Below are 12258 nucleotides of genomic sequence, written 5' to 3' on the forward strand. Positions count from 1 at the left end.
CTAAATGTGAGACAGGAAACCATCAAAATCCCAGAGGAGAACACAGGAGAACATATCTAGAAAGAAGTTGCTCTAGCTGATACTAAAGAGATTGCTGCCTGTGTTCTCCTCTGGGATTTTGATGGTTTCCTGTCTCACATTTAGGTCTTGTCATCCATTTTGAATTTATTTTTTGTGTATGGTCTAAAAAAGTGGTCCAGTTTCATTCTTTTGCAAGTGGCTTTCCAATTTTCCCAGCACCATTTGTTGAAGAAACTTTTTCCCATTGGATATTCTTTCCTTTGTTGAAGATTCGTTGACCATATAGGTCTGGGTTCATTTCTGGGTTTTCTATTCTGTTCCATTGAGCTGTGTGTCTGTTTTTGTGCCACTAGCATACTGTCTTGATGATGACAGCTTTGTAATATAACTTGAAGTCTGGAATTGTGATGACTTCAAGCTTTGCTTTTGTTTTTCAAGATTGCCTTGGCTATTCAGGGTTTTTTGTAGTTCCATGCAAATTTTAGGATTTTTTGTTCTGGCTCTGTGAAAAATGATGGTGGTGTTTTCATAGGGATTGCATCAAATGTGTAGATTGCTTTGGGTAGTAGAGACATCTTAACAGTATTTGTTCTTCTAATCCATAAGCATGAAATGTCTTTCCATTTCTTTGTATAATTTTCAATTTCTTTCATAAGTGTTCTGTAGTTTTCAGAGTACAGATCTTTTGCCTCTTTGGTTAGGCTTATTTATGGGTATCTTATTTTTGGTGCAGTTATAAATGGAATTAATTACTTAATTTCTCTTTCTGCTGTTTTGTTATTGCTATATAGTAATGTAACAGATTTCTGTACATTGATTTTTTTTATCCTGCAACTTTACTGAATTCATGTATCAGTTCTAGCAATTTTTTGGTGGAGTCTTTTTTTGGGTTTTCTGTATAGAGTATCATGTCATCTGCAAATAGGGAAGTTTGACTATTTCCTTGCTGATTTGGATGGCTTTTATTTCTTTGTCTTGTCTGATTGCTGAGACTAAGATTTCCAGTACTGTCTTAAATAACAGTGGTGAGCATGGACATCCCTGTGTTGTTCATGCCCATAGAGGAAAATCTCTTTTCTCCCCATTGAGGGTGATATTAGCTGTGAGTGTTTCATACATGGCCTTTATGATGTTGAGATACGTTCCTTTTATCCCTACTCTTTTGAGGGTTTTTATCATGAATAGATATTCTCATTTGTCAGTGCTTTCTTTGCATTTATTGAGAGGATCATATGGTTCTTATCCTTTCTTTTATTAATTTGGTGTATCATGTTGATTGACTTGCAAATATTGAACCACTCTTGCAGCCCAGGAATAAATCCCACTTGATTGTGGTGAATGATTCTTTTAATGTACTGTCGGATTCTATTTGCTAGGATTTTGTTGGGAATGTTTGCATCCATGTTCATCAAGGATATTGGCCTGTAGTTCTCTTTTTTAGTGGAGTCTTTGGTTTTGGTATCAGGGTAATGCTGGCCTCATAGAATGAGTATAGAAATTTTCCTTCCATTTCCATTTTTTTGGAATAGTTTGAGAAGAATACGTATTAACTCTTTTTTTATTTTTTTAAAGATTTTATTTATTTATTTGACAGAGAGAGACACAGCAAGAGAGGGAACACAAGCAGGGGGAGTGGGAGAGGGAGGAGCAGGCTTCCTGCCGAGCATGGAGCCTGATGCGGGGCTCCATCCCAGGACCCTGGGATCATGACCTGAGCCGAAGGCAGACGCTTAACCGACTGAGCCATCCAGGCGCCCCTGTATTAACTCTTCTTTAAATTCTTGCTAGAATTCCCCTGTGAAGTCATCTGGCCTTGGAACTCCTGTAGTTTTTGTTTGTCTGGGAAACTCTAATCTCTTCTTCTATTCTGAATGATGGTATTGCTGGATAGACTTTTGTTGGGATATTTTTGATAACTGATTCAATTTCTTCACTGGTTATCAGTCTGTTCAAGTTTTATATTTCTTTCTGCTTCTGTTTTGGTAGTTTATATGTTTCTAGGAAAAATCCATTTCTTCCAGATTATCTGATTTGTTGACATGTAATTTTTCATAATATCTTCTTATAATTGTTTCCACTTCTGTGGTGTTGGTTTTTATTTCTCCTCTCTTATTTGTGAATTTATTTATTTGGGTCCTTCTCTTTTTGAGAATTCTGACTAGGGGTTTATCAATCTTACTATTTTTTTTAAGGAAGCTGCTACTGTTTTCATTGATCCCTCTACTGGGTTTTTTTTAGTTTCTATATCATTTACTTCTGCTCAAATCTTTATTATTTCCCTTCTGTTGGCTTTATGCTTCATTTGTTGTTCTTCTTCTAGCTCCTCTAGGTGTAAAGATTAGGTTTTTTTATTCAAGATTTTCTTGCTTCTTAAGGTAGGCCTGTATTGCTATATATTTCCCTCTTAGGGCCGGTTTTGCTGCATCCCAAAGGTTTTGGACCATCATGTTTTCATTTTCATTTGTGTTTATATATTTTTAAATTTCTCCTTTAATTTTCTCATTGCCCCATTCACTCCTTAATAGCATGTTCTTTAACCTCCATGTATTTGTGATCTTTCCAATTTTTTTTTCTTGTGGTTGACTTCAAGTTTCATTGTATTGTGGTCAGAAAATATGAATGGTATGATCTCAGTCTTTTTATACTTATTGAGGCCTGATTTGTGACCTAGTATGTGATCTCTTCTGGAGAATGTCCCAGGTGCACTTGAAAAGCATGTGTATTCTGCTGCTTTAGGATGAAATTTCTGAGTATATCTGTGAAGTCCATCTAGTTCAGTGTGTCATTCAAAGCCATTGTTTCCTTGTTGATTTTCTGCTTAGATGGTGTGTCCATTGACGTAAGTGGTGTGTTAAAGTCCCCTACTAATGTTGTATTATGATCAATGAATTACTTTATGTTTGTTACTGTTTTGTATATTTGGATGCTTCCCTGTTGGGGGCATAAATATTTACCATTGTTAGATCTTCTTGGTGGATAGTCCCCTTTATTATGATATAGTGCCCTTCTTCATCTCTTGTTTAGAATCTAGTTTGTCTGATAGTGGTTATTGCTACTCAGGCTTTCTTTTGGCATCCATTTACATGATAAATATTTCTCCATGCCCTCACTTTCAATCTGGAGGTGGCTTTAGGTCTAATATGAGTCTCTTACAGGCAGCATATAGATGGGTCTTATTTTTTATCCATTCTGACACCTTATGTCTTTTGATTAGAATGTTTAGTCCATTTATAGTCAGAGTAATTATTGATAGATATGTATTTATTGTGATTTTTATTACTTGTTTTCTCATTATTTTCTTTGATCCTTTCTAATCTTTGTCACTTTTGTTCTTTCTACTCAATGAGTCCCCCTGTAGTGGTCAAGAACTCCTGTAGTTTCTGTTTTTCTGGGAAACTCATCTCTCCTATTCTGAATGATGGCATTGCTGGATAGAGTATTCTCAGCTGCACATTTTTCCTCTTTAGCACATTGAATATATCATGCCACTCCTTCTGGCTTGCCATATTTCTGTGCAGAGATCTGCTGCTAGCCTTATGGGTCTTCCCTTGTAAGTTAGGGACTTCTTTTGTGTTGTTTCTTTTAGGATTTTTTTCTTTATCACTATGTTTTGCAAATTTAACTACAATGTGCCTTGGTGTTAGCCTGCTTTTCTTGATTTTGGTGGGAGTTCTCTGTGCCTCCTGGATCTGGTTGTCTTTTTTTGTCCCCAGATGAAAACTTCATCTATTATTTCCTTAAATAATCCTTTAGCCCCCTTTTCTGTCTCTTCTTCTTCCGTGACTCCTATGATGCCAATGCTATTACATTCGATGGAGTCACTGAGTTCCCTAAGTTTACTCTCATGATCCATCATTCTTCTTTCTCTCTTTAATTCAGCTTCATTATTTTCCATAATTCTATCTCATATATCACTTATTCATTCCTTTGCTTCTTCTGTCCTTGTGGTCATTACATCCAGTCCATTTTGAATCTCAGTTATTGCATTTTTCATTGCTGCTTGATTGTTTTTTAGCTCTTTTATCTCTGTGGTAAAGGTCTCCCTGATGTCTTCCATGATTTTCTCAAGACCAGTGAATTTCTTTCTAGTTTTTGCTTTAAATTCTTTATCAGGCATGTTACTTATATCTTCAATTAGATCTCTGAATGTGACCTTTTCTTGTTCTTTCTTTTGGGATGAATTCCTCCTTCTTGGCATTTTATCAAGGTTTTTGTCTTTGTTGTGTATTAGAGCAGCCTGTTATTGTTATAATTCCTGCTCCTGAGAGTAATGGCTTTATGAAGAGTTCATATACTATCCAGGGCCTGGTGCTTCAGGAAGTGTCTCCGTTGTGTGCTGTATGCACTGTGCTGCTGTGTTTTGGCTGCTCTGTCCCTCAGGTCAGTTGCCTACAAAGGTTCTCCTTGCCTGCAGTGGGCAATGTTTGGATGTTGGCCAGGGTGTGGTGAGTTTTAAGTAGGTGGCTCTGGTCTGCTTGTTAAATGAGACTTGATGCTGTTTCCACTAGAACTGAAGCTTTGTAGAGCTCTCCAGTCAGAAGACATGGTGTGTGCTGGGGCTTCTGCTTATGAGAAGGGGTCCCACTGCACTGGTCCTTAGCACACTTTGCCTGAGCAAAGCAGTACCAGCAGAGCACAGGGGGATGGAACTTGGTGTAAGCAAGTTACGTTACCAGTCTTGGTGCTGTGCTATTTCCTAAAGTTGGTTTATGCTGAGGGGCAGGGGAGGAAAATTACACCAGCTCTTTTGTGGAGAGAAGAGTCCATGTTTGCTGCTCTCAGGGAAGCTCTTCCAGAAGAGTGAATAATTTCCCCTCATGTATCCTTGGCATTTTTCAGATCTCTGTTTTCATAGTGTCTGTCTCCGGGATACTTGCCTGCCTAGAGCAGTGTAGTGTACTTTGGGCTCTATCCCAGCCAAGCCTGCTGACTTTTAAAACTCCAAATTTTAGGGACCTCGTGTGGTGGGGACCTGTGCTGGTCTTCTGGGGGAGGGTCTCACTGTGCTGAGACTGATGCAGGTTTGACCTAGTAGGGCAGTCACGCCAGAGTGCAGGCTTGTAGGATTTGGAGCAAAGCAAGCAGGCTAAACAACCAGTGTCTGGATTAGCCACCCTCAACAGGGGCCTCTGCACCCATGCTGAGGGGCGGGGGAGGAAAATGGTGCCCCCTGGCTCTTTTGTCCCTGGGGAGTCATCTGTGCGAATGCTACCTTTCACAGATGCAAGAAGAAAGAGGGAATAGTCTCTTCTCATACACCTTAGGCAATGCTCAGATAGCACTATCTGCCCCGGGGTTGCTTGCCTGTTTTCTCTTCAGGAGTAGGGCACTGCCCTCAGCTCTCTATCCCAGTCAAGCTCGGGGACCTCTAAAACTCCAGTCTTTGAGTCCCACTGGTTCCAAAAACGAAATTCAGCTCTTCTCATTTTCCCAACCAGTGTCTTTGGGGAAGTGTTTTACTTATGTGTATGACTGCACATTCTGCTCTATCCCTTCCACAGCACCTGCAATCTCTTTCTCCCCCAAACCACATCTCCATACTTTCTACCTTCCTTGATGTGGTCTCTTCTCTCCCTCTAATTGTGTAGTTTGTTCTCTCAGTCCTCAGCTTGATTTCTTGGGTATTCAGAATGATTTGACAGTTACTAGCTGTCTTCAAGGGATGAGGCAAGCCTAGCATCCTCCTTCTACACAGCTGTCTTAGCTACCTGCTCTGGAATCTCCCTTTTTAGTAGCTGGAACCATATTAATGACATCGGAAAGGAAAGAAGAGGTTTTGGAAAAAATACAGGACTTAAATATTTATTAGATTTGTGGTATGACATGAGTGGTAGATGAGGAAACCACCAATGAGGAGATAGGTTGCAAAAACAGTAGGAATAAGATTTGTATGCAGATATTGCTCCTAAACAATATATGTGATAACTTAAAATTACCTGTGTCTCTTTTTTCAAAACACATGATTCCCTGAATGGATTTCACTTCTAGGATCAGCAGTATCATATCATTAAATCTCCAAGGTAAAATAAAAGTTCTAGAATTAGCTGTAATTTCAGATTCAATATCATCAAATAACTTAGGAAGGAAGTATAAAGAAAAGAAGTGTTTATTCTGCCTGATCAAATTCCAAAACAAAGGGACGCCTGTGTGGCTCAGTTGGTTAGGTGTCTGCCTTTGGCTCAGGTCATGATCCCAGGGTCCTAAGATGGAGTCCCACATTGGGCTCCTTACTCAGCGGGGATCCTGTTTCTCCCTCTGCCTGCTGCTCCCCCCGTTTGTGCATGCACTCTCTCTCGCTCGCTCTCTCTGAAAAATAAATAAATAAAATCTTTAAAAAAAATTCCAAAACAAGCATATAACAGTGTCAAACAATTAGCATATTTGTATTTTGTGTTTTAACTGAATCTATCCTGAAAACTACATATTTCTCTAAGATTTACTATCATTTAAAGTAGCCCATAAAAGTATATGTTGAGGCTTACTGTGATGTTAAAGGCTTGTGAAGTTCAAATATTTTGCAAAATATAATTTAATTTTACATTGATATTAATCACAATGGAATCACCTTTCTCTAAACACAGTCCTGTATGAAGTAAATCACATTCAAAATTTATCATATATGAGAAGAAATGTTTATCTCTTAACAGCCCTTTTTTTCCCTTGCTTTTCTAGCAATCGTAATCATTTTATCATCTTCATTCTATGCTTTACTCTGGTCTTCTGCCGTGTGAAAATGATTAATGAAGCTACTTGCAAGATGACATTTAGGACAATATTCATGTTGAAAAGTTATAAATGTTTGAATTATAAGCAAATATCTGAGACTGGAAGAAACAAAGAGCTCTATCCCCCATAAGTAATTTTCAGATTCAGCTAGAAAAAGTCAATATAAGTTAAATCAATTTTGTGTCATTCTCCAGATTCTTGAACTCTAAAATTATGCCAACTGGACTTGAGGGATTATCTACAGACAAGAGCAGCAACTCTGTTGCTTGTCAGCATTGTTCTTAAACAGTGCTTACTGCCAGCTATCCAAATGTGCAATGTTCATGGAACTGCGAGTGCCTGAGCAGCGTAGCACCTTAATTTAAAAATAGTGTATGTCACTGTTGCTCTTTCTAGAGCTTTTTGAGTCATTTACTTGATTTCCTTTGCCTTTTTTTTTCCGTGAAAGAAAAAAGAAACCACTCCTTTGACATTCAGGGGGAAAAAAACTGAAGTGCTAATTAAACTGTTGTGGAACAATATTATCCTCTTTGGTTTTACACTGACAATTTTAATACAGAGTCATTTAACAGGCTTTGCAAATCAGAATTTGCTGGGCCCTTTATTATTTCTCTGAAATCACTGAATAAATCCATTCCCAGAGATATTGAAAATGCAAAGCAAAGCCAGACAAAAAATAACATTTATTTTATGAAAGTTTCATTGGCACACTTACTAGTCAAAGATAAAGGGGGAAAATCTTACACAGGGAGTCCTATGATATATTACTATATACTAGAAACAAAACACAGAAGTCTGAAAACCATCAGGTATTGCTTTGAAAGGAATACAGAATTATATGGATTTTGAATGTGTTGAAAAATGACTTAAATGTACTGAGCTGTTCATAGCCCTTGGCTTTTACTTTTTATGTGAGTTATATCTGAACAAGAATTTTATTATAGTCAGTGTTGTTCATGCTGCTATAGTTAAGGTTTGCAGCATTTCCATTACAGTCCCACTATTTCAGTTGGTGTTCGTAACTCCACTTTAGAAGTCACCCTGGGCTAAAGGTTGGCATATGCATTTTCAACTTGTGTTGACAGTGATGGGTATGAGTGTGATTAAATATGTTAGTAAACATTCAGAGTAGGATATCCTACTTTTTATGGTATGAAATATTTTAATCCAATCATATATTGTGGTTCCTTAATTATAGAAATTGACAAATGTTAGCTCTGTCAGTGTAACTGATTAACAGAGTTAAAGAAAATTTTTTTTCAATCTGATTAGTCCTTGTAGCCAAGAAACCCTGAACTTTTCTTGTAGCCATGAGCCAAAACACTTCCTCTTACCAACTGAGTATTGATTTCTAAAAGTACTCCATAATTTATCAACACTACTGCCAAACAACTGATTAGTTTTGTCCAAAGATCAGTGAGTGCCATGAAGATTAAAAGGTTAAACTGACAATTTGAGATTCTACATATATCCATGGACATATATGCAGATACATGACAGATTAAAAAAAGAAATAGAAATGTATTTCTTTTGAAGTAATCACATTTTCCTGGCTATAAAGTTTCCTGGTTATGAAAACTAAAATATGACAGAAGAGTTAGTAAATACAGAACAATTAAGGATATACAAATAATCAAGAATAATCTTAATTACCCTTAATCCTTCAAACCAGGGATAACCACTGGTTACATTTTGGTGTATAGCTTTCAAATATTTATATTTTGCATATACATAGATACATGTATTACAAAATTGGTATCATAAACTGAATCACAATCTGATTTTATTTGCTATGTTGGAGAGTACAAACTTGTCATTAAATATTTTTCTAATGCATAATTTCCCTGGCTGCATAGTATTCCACTGTATGGGTGTACTGATGTTTAACTTATCACCTATAGTTGTAGATTTTGAAATCTGTTTAATGATTTAATCTTATTTTAGAATTAAAATCTGATGAAATCTTTCAGTAGCTAGAGTTTATTCAAGATTTTGGTCTTCTCTACTTTTAACTATTTTCATGGTACCCTAGTTATTGGATCCCCAAATGTTAACAGTTCATATTTGTTGATTGAAAATCAAGAATACAGAATTCATTATATATTGATTACATAGAGTTACGTACCCAATACATAAATTCTGTTGGTATGGTTGCTATTGATGCTTTTAGTATAAATAGAATAGACTTTTAAAAATTAATAAATTTGCAACCAGTAGAATGATTATTTCCTTTGAATTCTTATTAACTTGAGGAGTAGGCAAGGGGGAAGGAAGTAGGTAGGGGGAATAACAAGGACATTGGGCCCAAGGCAGAAAGAGTTTAACATATTCTAGGACCTGAAATGCAAATATGGCTAGAAAATAGTATAGAAAGAGAAGAGGACCATAAGATAAGGCTGGAAAGAACACCAGCATTGGGTAGTGGTAGAACTGAGTGCCTGGACAAGAGAAGGCTCTCAATAAATATACATGTTTCCTTTCTCCTGGTCTTTTATAGATGAAGTAGTGTTAGCCAAGGGTTTGGGGGTCAAGTTATATGCTTGTTTAGGTTATGTAAATGTTTCCTCTCTGATTTGGATTATCATCACAGTGATCTTAAATGAGGTCAGCCTCACTTGTGTGTTTTGTGTAAGTGCCTCTTTTTCTTTCCTTTAAGCCCCTCTTCCCCTTTACCCCTCTGCTCCATACCACCTCATCTGCCCCTGGGCATACAAATAAACTGCCTGTTTGTGCTGCTCAGCTTATCTTGGCTTTTTCATTCTGCTATATTTACCTCTTAACCATCCCATTATGGGTGTTTCTCTCTAACTGGATTCATCTTCTTTTTTTATGATTCTTTTTGTAGCTCATGAATGATATGAATACTGCACATCAGTGAGAGGTCAGTGAAACAGCAAGGCACATGTAAAAATTTCTCAATCTTTAAAACTAGGTTTTTCTATTAAAAACAACAACAACAACAACAACAGCTAAGTGTTTCTACCAGAAAAGTTACCTACTCCCCATGGAACTAAAAAATAAACCTTGCATAGACTTATGCCAGTTAAAATAGGTCTATTAAAGTAACCAGCAGAACTCATGACTCAGGTATCTTTGTATTAAGAGAGAGAAAGGTGCAAAATGTTAATAATACTATAACAAAAATAGCACTAGCTTTGGTGGAAGTTGAGTTGCAGACTAACAACTTACTCTGTTTCTTTAGATGGGATAATAAGAGATATAATGAGGAACAATGTAAAGCATATACAGGAAGTTCATGTGGCTGTAGTGCAAGAGAATATAATTTGGCCGTATGTTCTATGTGTATAGATATGAATGCTTTTACTACTGGCAGTAATTAATCCTAAAGTACCAGTTTTGGCTGTCTTGTGTCAAAGAGTTGCCTCACAAATTTTAAGTATTATATCTGAGTGTTATTATCAGTAAGTTATATGAAATGGGCAGCCCTTATGTTTAAAAGATAAAAAGGAGTATATGTTTTTTCTAGTAATTGTTAATGTTTTCTTTAAATTCTGTTCTAGTGGATTTATTTGTCTAGCATAACAGATCTTTTTAGTTAATAACATTTGGCATTTCAAAGTCTCCCTGCCAAATTCTTTTTATTAAAAGTGTCTGTTGTAGGGGAGGAAAAACTTTTTTTTCCTCTAGCCTCCTACATTCTTTAGCTGTGGCCCTATAAATTAGACTGACAAAAGACAGATTAAGAAGAGAAAAACAAACAGAAGTTTCTTAATGCAGGAAAATACTCAGTAATGAGTATCTCAAAGGAGTGGATAGAACTTGGGTTTACCTAACACCTTAATAAAAGAGTAGTACATTATGTAGAGAAGTGATGAGACAAAGGAAAAGGACTTTGAGTTCTAGGGGCGCAAATTGTGAAAACTAAATATATGGGGAAAACTAATGGAAGATAAGGGATAGCTAGTAGGTTTTGTTATGTAGGTAGATTCCTTTGTTGCTCACTCTAATAGTCTAACTTGTCTTCCTGGTAGAGAGGGGAAGAGTAGAGAGTTTTTCTTGTGTTTTCTTCTTTTTAATTACCTTCAGTTCACAATAGTCCTTATGTCAACGTGGCATATTGTGAGGTAGCATATTATACTACCCTTCACTGTCATGTATACTCTATTATGTAAGTGGGCACGAAAGAGTGTTTATTCTTCCAATACATGTAAATTCCATCATTGTGTTATTTTGACTAAATCCTCTGTATCTTTAACATCATTGATCATGTTTTAATAAAAATATTGTATGATATTTAGACTGCCATTAAGAATGGTTTCTTAATGAACGTTTCCTAATTAACGTTTCTAATTAGGATTAGTAGCATTAAAATATTCACATAGGCTTTTTAAAAAAGATTTTATTTATTTATTTATTTGAGAGAGAGAGAAAGAATGGCAGAGGGAGAGGGAGAAGCAGGAGCAGGGAGCCTGATGCGGGGCTCAATCCCAGAACCCTGGGATCATGACCTGAACCAGAGGCAGATGCTTAACCGGCTGGGCCACCTAGGCACCCCTGGCATAGATTTTTAAGCTTGAAATTTTGAAGAATCTTTTCTTTCTTTCCTTTTTTCCCCCTCTTTTTGTTTTGTTTTTGTTATTGATATTAAACAGTATAATCTTTGTAAGCATAAAAACACTATTAGTATAGAATATAATTCAGCTAAATGAACATTGTCTACTATGCATAATACTCTGTGATAGATACTGAAGGTGACACAAAGATGAATGAGATTGGGTCCCTGCCCTCCAGAGACTCAATCTACTATGGTAGGTAGCTACGTATTCCCTTCCCCCACGCAAAAAAAAAAAAAAAAAAAAAAAAGGAAAGGAAAGCACTAACCTGTATTGAAATCCTTCATTATAACAGGCTATCATAGTAAGCTTTTTTTTTTTTTTACCTATGTTGGCTTTTTTTTCCTTTGGTTTGGTAATTTTCTATTTATAGTATAATTTGTTTTACTAGCACTAAAATAAAAAAAAATAAATTCAATATTACTACAAATTATTATTTAAGAAATGGTACACAAAATATTTAGAAACCTTTCCCATTTCTAAAATTGGAGAGGCACATATAAAAGTCTCATTAAATTGAATCTACTCTTCTATAGGTTTGCTTATATATAGGTTATGCTTCATAGTTTATTTTTCCAGTAAAAAGTACAATGAAATATAAAAGCAAAAAGTACACATGCAAAATGAAACTATAATGCAAGATAATTGTTCACGCTGACTGGCAAACAGAATAGCTAACAAATTATTAGTTCTCTGTGAGGAACATTATCAGTTAATTTTTACTCTGAACATAGCCTAGCCAATCTCACATTTTTGTATTTTTTTTACAAACAAACAATAAACTGCACATACATAAACTATAATATTCGATAAGCCTTGAAATATGTATATACCCATAAGGCATCACCACAATCAAGATAATGAACATATCTACCACCCGCAAAAGATTCCTTATATGCAGGCAACCACTAATCAGTTTTCTGTCATAGATCAGTTT

At 36.2% G+C, this 12258-nt stretch overlaps 1 protein-coding gene across 1 annotated transcript in view; it reads left to right on the top strand.

Annotated features, from left to right (window-relative positions):
- DIAPH2 (diaphanous related formin 2) overlaps positions 1–12258 on the top strand; it is a 959330-nt gene that overhangs the window by 565158 nt on the left and 381914 nt on the right. The window lies entirely within an intron of this gene.

This window comes from Mirounga leonina, unplaced genomic scaffold (genome assembly GCF_011800145.1).
Source record: "Mirounga leonina isolate KUSES-001 unplaced genomic scaffold, KU_Mleo_1.0 Mir_204, whole genome shotgun sequence".
In the NCBI taxonomy this organism is placed as follows: domain Eukaryota; kingdom Metazoa; phylum Chordata; class Mammalia; order Carnivora; family Phocidae; genus Mirounga; species Mirounga leonina.